Here is an 8,556-nt window from a genome sequence, read left to right as displayed (position 1 = left end):
TGTTGACACAGTTTCATTGAGTGGATGAAAAAAAAGTCTCTGATTAATTTGTGGCATGAAATTTTACAAGGAGAAAAAGAAATGTTATGGTCTTACTTAAATTGTATAACACATCAATGACCCCCAATTTGTTCATTTAAATTTACACATTTTATTTGAATGAAATATTATTTACAAATTGTATTTACAGAATCTAACATACAGAAATAAATAAAGTGAAAAATGCAATCTATTATTTTTATTCCTTTATCTTCTTATTGTCAAATTAGCATTGTTGTTCAAAGCTTCTTCCCATGCTTGTGGAATTGCCATCATTTGGTTTTTGACAATGTGACTCTCATCTGAAAGTTAATTTTCATCTGGTGAATGTTGGGAATTCATTACTGTAGTAAAATTAAGGGTTGCATATTTATTTTTTGAAACCAATACATATACTTCTGAGAATTATTAAAAGCACGGAATCTTTCGTTATGTTTCCAAAAGCATTTTAAAGTACACGTTATGTTTTCACGTCTTGGGCATTCAATTTCATTTAAATCAAGACAGGCCTCCCTATTAACCTAGTTAATGTTTTTAATTTTTCTCTTCCTTTGATTATTCTATCATCCAATTTCTTAGTTTGTCCAGAGATAGTGAACCAATTTTCCACTTCAGCTGATGGTTATATTTTATTAACCAAGAATTCTGTTTTTTAACTCTTTCAGGTAATTCTTTCCAACTACAAGGTGATCATGTCAATGCATATCTTACAATGATTCCATCAGAAATACAAATTTCTTTAGGAAATAAATTGGAAGTCTTATTGAAAAGAAATTGTACTTCAATTAAACCAATGATATGTGAAAATTCGTATTTTTTATCCACTGTCGATATTTCATAAACGTTTTCCTTCATTTTTCTTCTTCTTCTTAGATTATTTCATATGGCGCCACAAATAAATAGTTATTTATTATTATTATTTCACTGATTATTAGCTCTGATCTTATATTTTATGTTAACTGTCTGTTATAAAATTCTAAACAATTAGAACTTTTCACAAAGAAACTTTCAAAAAATTTTGTGGCTCAACACGAAACGTCAGCTGCAGTGGATGAACGATTACCTTAAGTCCAAAATCACTCGACTCTATTGTTTTTCTTATAGTAATGTTTACCCTTACTATATGCCCTACCCTGACCGTTCCTTCAAAAATGAACCTTTTGCACAGATTACTCAACGATATGCTTTTGCTTACTGTTGGATATACTGTTGGTGTGTTTTTATCTTACTTTGTGTGGGAAAAGGTAAAATTTGTATATGTATTATCTGGAGAGTAAAAACATTTTTTCTATACCAAACTTTAAGAGTTAAAGTCACGTTTTGGGTTAATTATCTGCTATCTCTCTGTAAAACAACCAAATTCTAACAGTTCGGATTTTCACTTATGTGAACGAATTGTTTTCAGATAACTCAAACAATATCAATAGGTAGCATTAGACAATTTTCAAAATAATCAATAAATGGATATCATTTTTCAACACCTTTTCCCCCCATTCCTGGCATTAATTTCACAATAGTGATTTTTTAAAAATAATGCAATTAAACAGAATTGCATTAAGGTATAAAGTTTTGGATTTAAATATCATGTTCTAATCAGAATAACTGAGTAAAAAATTCACTGTGGAAAAACACAACAACAAAAGCACACACCTTTGTTCATTTAAGTTTACAATTGCATATTTTATTTTGTTGAAATACTATTTAGAAGTATATTCACTGAGAAAAATTCGAAACATGTAATTACCTAAAAATATTTCGCAAAATTTAGTTTACATCTTAACATTTTCCAAGTGTTCAATGGATAAAATTTTTGTTACTCACTCTTTCTTGATTACATTACATCAAAATAGTTGGTCACGTAAGAGAGTATTTAGACCGGATACCATGGTAACCACACTTCCATACATTTGATATTGTGTTAGTCTGGAAATGACACCATGCCTCCCTAAACATTCTGTGTATTCTTTTGTCAGCAAATATACACAAACGGTTTTCGTAAAATGTTCGTAAATGTCCAAAAATAAGAATCTTTATCGAATTGGATACAGTTTTGAAAGTCTAATTTTACTATTGACGAATTTAAATGATTAACTATAATTTTCCCAATGATATGAATAGATGGCAATTCAGTTTCCAATAATAGTAAATGATTATCAATTTCGTACATTTTTGGTGAAAATCTCTCAGCTTCTTCACAACTAATAGAAAAAACTTTACTTCCATCAGCTCCTGTATCATCAAGTATTAGTACCCCATCTTGGCATTGCCCAATATAACACTCACCAAGGTCTATTTCGTAGTCAACTCTTCTTTGCAAGTAGCCGAGGCTATCAGATCACTTCCTGCATAACTTTTCTCAAGTGGTCCTGGATAAATACATCAATGTACATGTCTTCTAAAATAATAATAGGTTTCCATCATTTTAGAGCTATGTGAAGAGTTTTGTCTTGTACTATTTTCCTGAAGAAAGAAAATTTCAATGACTTTTATGGCTCACCCATTATTTTACTTTACTTTCCTGGATACAAAATACCAACACAATACGATAGCTGCACAGGATGAACGAATTGCCATAACTGCAAAGACACTTGACTCGTTTGTTTTACCATATGGTACTGTTTACCTGACCGTTACTTCCAAAATAAAACTTTCGCGCAGATCATTCACGGACATGTTTCTACATGCTGTTGGATATGATGCTGATGTGAGATTATCTTACTTTGAGACATCATAGGGCAAATCTTATCTCTGTGGCTCAAAGGGTATTCTATATTATTTGTCCTTATTATGTTAAGTATTTTATCCTCAAAAAGTGTTTTTGATGTTAGACCATGTGCCTATTTCTCTCACTCATATGTCCGAAAATTGTTGGGATGGGAAAAAAAATAGCATTAGGTGGTGGAAGTAAAAAGGCTGCAAGAGGGTGACAGAGGTCTTCCCTGCAATGTTCCCCACCCCCTAAACCCATCATCCCCCTATTCTCCACACTCTCCTCCAGAAGATTTCTGCTCAGGCTAGAGGAGATGAGGGAGCTCATCATTTGTGGATATCTTTTAGTGATGTCACCGCCAAGTGATATTGATAACTTTGGAGGAAAAAAAATAGCATTAGGTGGTGGAAGTGAAAGGGTAGTCAAGAGGGTAACAGAGGTCTTCCCTGCAACACTTCCCCTCACCTCCTCTCCTCCAGAAGATGTCTGCTCAGGCTAATGGAAAAAAATAAAAAAACGTTTTTTTTTATTTTTTCCTCCAAAGTTATCAGTATCAGTTGGAGGTGACATCACTAAAAGATATCTGCAAATGATGAGCTCCCTCATCTCCACTAGCCTGACAGACATCTTGTGGAGGAGAGGGAGAGAATTGCTCTCTCTCTCTCTCTCTCACCCTCTTGACTACCCTTTCTCCTCCACCACCTAATGTTATTTTTTCCCCCAAAGTTATCAGTATCAGTTCGAAGTGACATCACTAAAAGATATCTGCAAATGATTAGCTCCCTCATCTCCACTAGCCTGAGCAGACATTTTCTGGGGGAGAGTGTGGAGAATAGGGGGATGATGGGTTTAGGGGGTGGGGAGCATTGCAGGGAAGACCTCTGTCACCCTCTTGCAGCCTTTTTACTTCCACCACCTAATGCTATTTTTTTTCCCATCCCAACAATTTTCGGACATATGAGTGAGAGAAATAGTCACATGGTCTAACATCAAAAACACTTTTTGAGGATAAAACACTTAACATAATAAGGACAAATAATATCGAGCCACAGACATAAGATTTGCCCTATGATGTCTCAAAGTAAGAAAATCTCAAATCAACATCATATCCAACAGCATGTAGAAACATGTCCGTGAATCATCTACGCAAAAGTTTTATTTTGGAAGGAACGGTCAGGTAAACAGTACTATATGGAAAAACAAACGAGTCAAGTGTCTTTGCAGTTATTGCAATTCGTTCATCCTGTGCAGCTATCGTATTGTGTTGGTATTTTGTATCCAGGAAAGTAAAGTAAAATAATGGGTGAGCCGCAAAAGTCATTGAAATTTTCTTTCTTCAGGAAAATAGTACGAGGCAAAACTCTTCACATAGCTCTAAAAGGATGGAAACCTATTATTATTTTAGAAGACATGTACATTGATGTATTTATCCAGGACTACTTAAGAAAAGTTATGCAGGAAGTGATCTGATAGCCTCAGATAATTGCAAAGAAGAGTTGAGTACGAAATGGACCTCGGAAATTGACTACGAAATTCCAAACATTCCAAATTCTATAACAACAAACATTCGCGTCACGATTCCTTATCATATCTTGATCTTGATCTGGTCAGAAGTGTCCCACCAATCACGACACGATTCCTTATACACTAATATATCTTCCTTTCCATTCAAAACAATAACATCAGTTATTTACAACTAACAAATGACGTAACTTATTACAACTAACAAATGACGTCATTTATCTTCATCTGATAACAACAAAGATTCACGTCAGGATTCCTTATCTTATCTTGATCTTGATCTTGTCAGAAGTATCCCACCAATCACGACATGATTCCTTATCCACTAATATATCTCCCTTTTCCATTCAAAACAATAACGTCACTTATTTACAACTAACAAATGACGTCACTTTTTACAACTAACAATTGATCACTTATCTATATCTCATAACAACACACACCACGTCACGATTCCTTGTCTTATCTTGATCTTTTCAGAACTGCACCACCAATCACGACACGAATCCTCATAGCTACCATCACCCATAATTCTATATGCAAACAAAACAAACAACGTGATGTCACACACACATATGCCCAGAAAAATTCCTAATATTCCCCACTCATTACGTTACACACACAATGACGTCAGCATCTCAATAGCCAATCACGTCACGATTCCTGATCTTATCTTGATCTTGATCTTCTTTAGAGTGACCGAACTACTACTGACACCCTTTCATAGTAGATGTGGCTATATACATACATGAACAAGATTGATATAGGTATAAATAAAGTAAACGGTCTTGCAATCATGATAGATAAACATTACTATTAAAATGATCTATGCTGAAGGGCTTATTTTGATGGACATGGCACCATCACTTTTGCGACCACTCAGTTACGGAAACTCCTTCCTTGCTATAGCTGTCCCGCTCAACTGTAATTCATGGTATTGTGAATTCGTTATGCCTTGTAGTAACAACAGTGTAATCGCGACTACCTGGTAGGCCACATAAAATCACAGAGCGGACAGTCTAGTGCTCAAGCCCTTGTACGTAAATAAAAAAAGCCTGCCCTCAGTTGAAACACTAGCTATCGAGTTCGAGTTTCGAAAGCCGTACATTTGCAATGCCAACACCAAGTGAATCACTCTAGAGTAATGAATTATTCTTCATACCTAGTAGTCAGACGAAAGAGAACGGGTTTTTTTTTCGTGGGGGGCATGCCAGGACAATGCTTCCCGCCGAAATATGTTGTGCCAACTGTGAAGTTTGGCGGAAGAGACTTCATTGTTCGGACTTGGTGCTTAGTCCTATGATGGTAGCATTGTAGCCTATAATGGCATTCTAGACAAGATTGTAATTCCAAATTTATGGCAACAGTTCGTTGAAGGCGCATTCTGTATCACAATAACAATGTCCCATCCACAGGAATGGTTTCATGAGATGTGTGCTGTAAAAATTAACTGGCTTATTATTTCAACGCCATTGATAGCCTACCTGATGAACTAGAACGCCGATGGCGAACCAAGTCGTATCGCATGATATCAGTGATCAACTTCACTACTGCTCTTCTGGAAAACTGGCAGGGATTTACTGAAGCAAAACACCAAAATCTAGCATAAACCCTTCTCAGAATTTGAAGACTGTTATAGCAGCAAAGAATGGACCAACTCCAAATTAATGCCTTTGATGTTAGAGTGAGAGTTGGAATGAGCAGATGTCCAAATATTTCGACACGATAGTACATTAGCATTGGGTGAACTAACGGTGAGATAGACAGATAATCTCTTTTAATTAAAGAACTTCTTGAAGCTACTTTGAGTGTCCATTTTGAAAAACTGATGCTCTTAACTAATCAAATGCAAATCAACTTTAAACCTAAAAATATTTACAACCTTGCCTATGGTGGACTTTGAACAAGCAACCTCTTGGTAGAAGAGGGTATGTCATTCACGGAGATAAGCAGGATGGCCAATCACTGACAATATACAGTCAGTGCACATTAAATTTAAAATTAAGAAATTACCTCTTGGAAAACGTTTCTACTTGTCTATCACCTTAAAAGCAGAAAAAAAATGCTCATGCTTTCCCAATATTTGTTATGTCTTTTCAACAGTCTTTCTTCTGTTTCTTCCTCTATAAATATGAAGAAATCCGTTAACTTCATTTTTTCCGATAGAGTGTAGACAAGGCCGTTTTGGTCATATTTAACTTTTGGATACTGAGGGGAAGAGGGAGTTCAGACATCATTAGTAGCCGATTAGAGGTAGATGACCCAATACTATCATTTATTATAAACTGCATCCGGTGAAGATACTTCAAAAAAGTGCCTCCATCTCGTACTATCTAGGCAGAATACTTATTGTCTGAAATAGCGTGGGATTTGGTATACTCTTCATGAACTTGATTTTACAAGATAAAATCTTTCATAGAATGTGTACCAGAACACACACTATTATATGGAGAAAAAAACAACAACGTTCCGGTGTCAAAGTAAGACTAACTTTTGAAGTAGTAAGAAATAGTTACAAAAAGTTCCAATAGTCGGTGACCAGATTAGCTGGTGTAATCCTGTAAAAGTGTCGTTTGCATCCATACTGCTAGACCGCCAAGAGAAAATCTTATTCCTCTATGTATTATAAAAGTTCTTTGTATCCTACAAAATCTGATTAGGAACTATACGTTTCTATGATATCTTCTCTTTTATTATAATGAAATCAATTTTACAACCCTGTAAACCCTTACGTTTTTGCTTTTATAGTGGTATCGACAAATCCTGTCTATCTCTGCATCATGTATCTCTAAATTATTTCTTTGATGTCCACATTTGCAAGCATATCCAACACAGTAATCCGTTTTGGTCAGATCAAAGCACTGTGAAAAGAGACAATTACTAATTAATCCTTGTTCTCCAGAGTGTTTTGACCAAATATTCGTATATGCTATTTTGGCCACTTTTGTATATGTTTTGAAGCCTGTGTAGCATTCTAACCATTATCATTACTGACAGGATGGGTGAAGCACAAGTGCTTTTCATATTTCCCTTTATCTGTAATGAGAGTTGTTTGGGAATGAGAGATTTGTGAGCAATTAAGCTAGCCCTTGAAGAGGGGGGGGGGTTGTGTTAGCTATGATCAGTTGAGAGAAGAATAGACTTCGGTCTTTTGTGTTTGTAGTAATCAGTCTCGTTGTAATTGACAATTTGTACGATTAGTGGGTTTGAATGTGAAGTTGACTTCATGAAGGATTTTTTCTGTAAGATTAAAAAGAAAGGAGGAGATATATGGAATGCTGATTTCTCGGTGAATCTGTGAATTTCTGATGAACCACGTTGCATCCAAAATCATCCTAAGGCATTTGTTTTGGATTCTCTACAATTTCAAAATGTTTGATCTTGAAGTGTGACTCCATGCTGGTGAGGCGTAGATAATGACTGGACGTATTACCATCCGGTAAAGAAGCAATTTATTATATAGGTTCAATTTGCTGTTGCGGTTGAAGAATGGGTAGAGCTGTGCTATTACTTTGGAAGATTTGGAGACAATGAGATTGATGTGCTTGTTAAAAAGGAGTTTCTTATCCATGAATACCCAAAGATATTTAGTCTCTGATTGCCATGGGATCTTATGACCAGAGAGCAGGAAGTTTTCTTTATTGCAGACCTTTCATCTTGAAAACACCATGGCTGAGCTTTTGAGGGGGATCACATGAATCTTCCATTTGGTGAACCAATTTGCTAGCTCATTGATACTTCCTTGGAGTCTAGTGCAATCACTTGACTCCAAGGAAGAATATCTGCCATGTAAGTTATGAAATGTATTGGGGCTAGAAGAGAACCCTGAGGTACTCCCACCAGAATTTTGCTCCTTGATGACACAATTCCATTGAGTTTTACATGCATGTATCTTTCATTAAAATATGAATATAAGAGTTTCACTAGTTTAATTTGGATATTGTTTTCAGTTAGTTTGAAGACAAGGCCATGATGCCAGACCTTATCAAAGGCCTTGGCAACATCCAAAAATTCAGCAGCAGTGGGAAGGTACCAGTTAAAATCATTAGTGATATCTTCTGTTAGTCAGTGAATTTGTTGTACTGTGTTGTGAACTTTGCAAAACCCGAATTGCTCATTTGGGATTATTTTCTGTTTGTCCACTGCTGATTGTAATCTTGATAGGATTACCTTTTCTATTACTTTGCCAAGACAGGAAAGAAGACTGATGGGCCTGTAGCTTTGGAGAAGTTGTGGGTTATTACCAGGCTTTTTCAGAGGTATAATATCCGCGATTTTCCAATCTG

This window comes from Typopeltis vanoorti, chromosome 10 (genome assembly GCF_054136105.1).
Source record: "Typopeltis vanoorti isolate ZY-2024b chromosome 10, IOZ_Tvanoo_1.0, whole genome shotgun sequence".
Classification (NCBI taxonomy): Eukaryota; Metazoa; Arthropoda; class Arachnida; order Uropygi; family Thelyphonidae; genus Typopeltis; species Typopeltis vanoorti.
The sequence above is the reverse complement of the archived record's forward strand: the minus strand, read 5'-3'. Positions refer to the sequence as shown.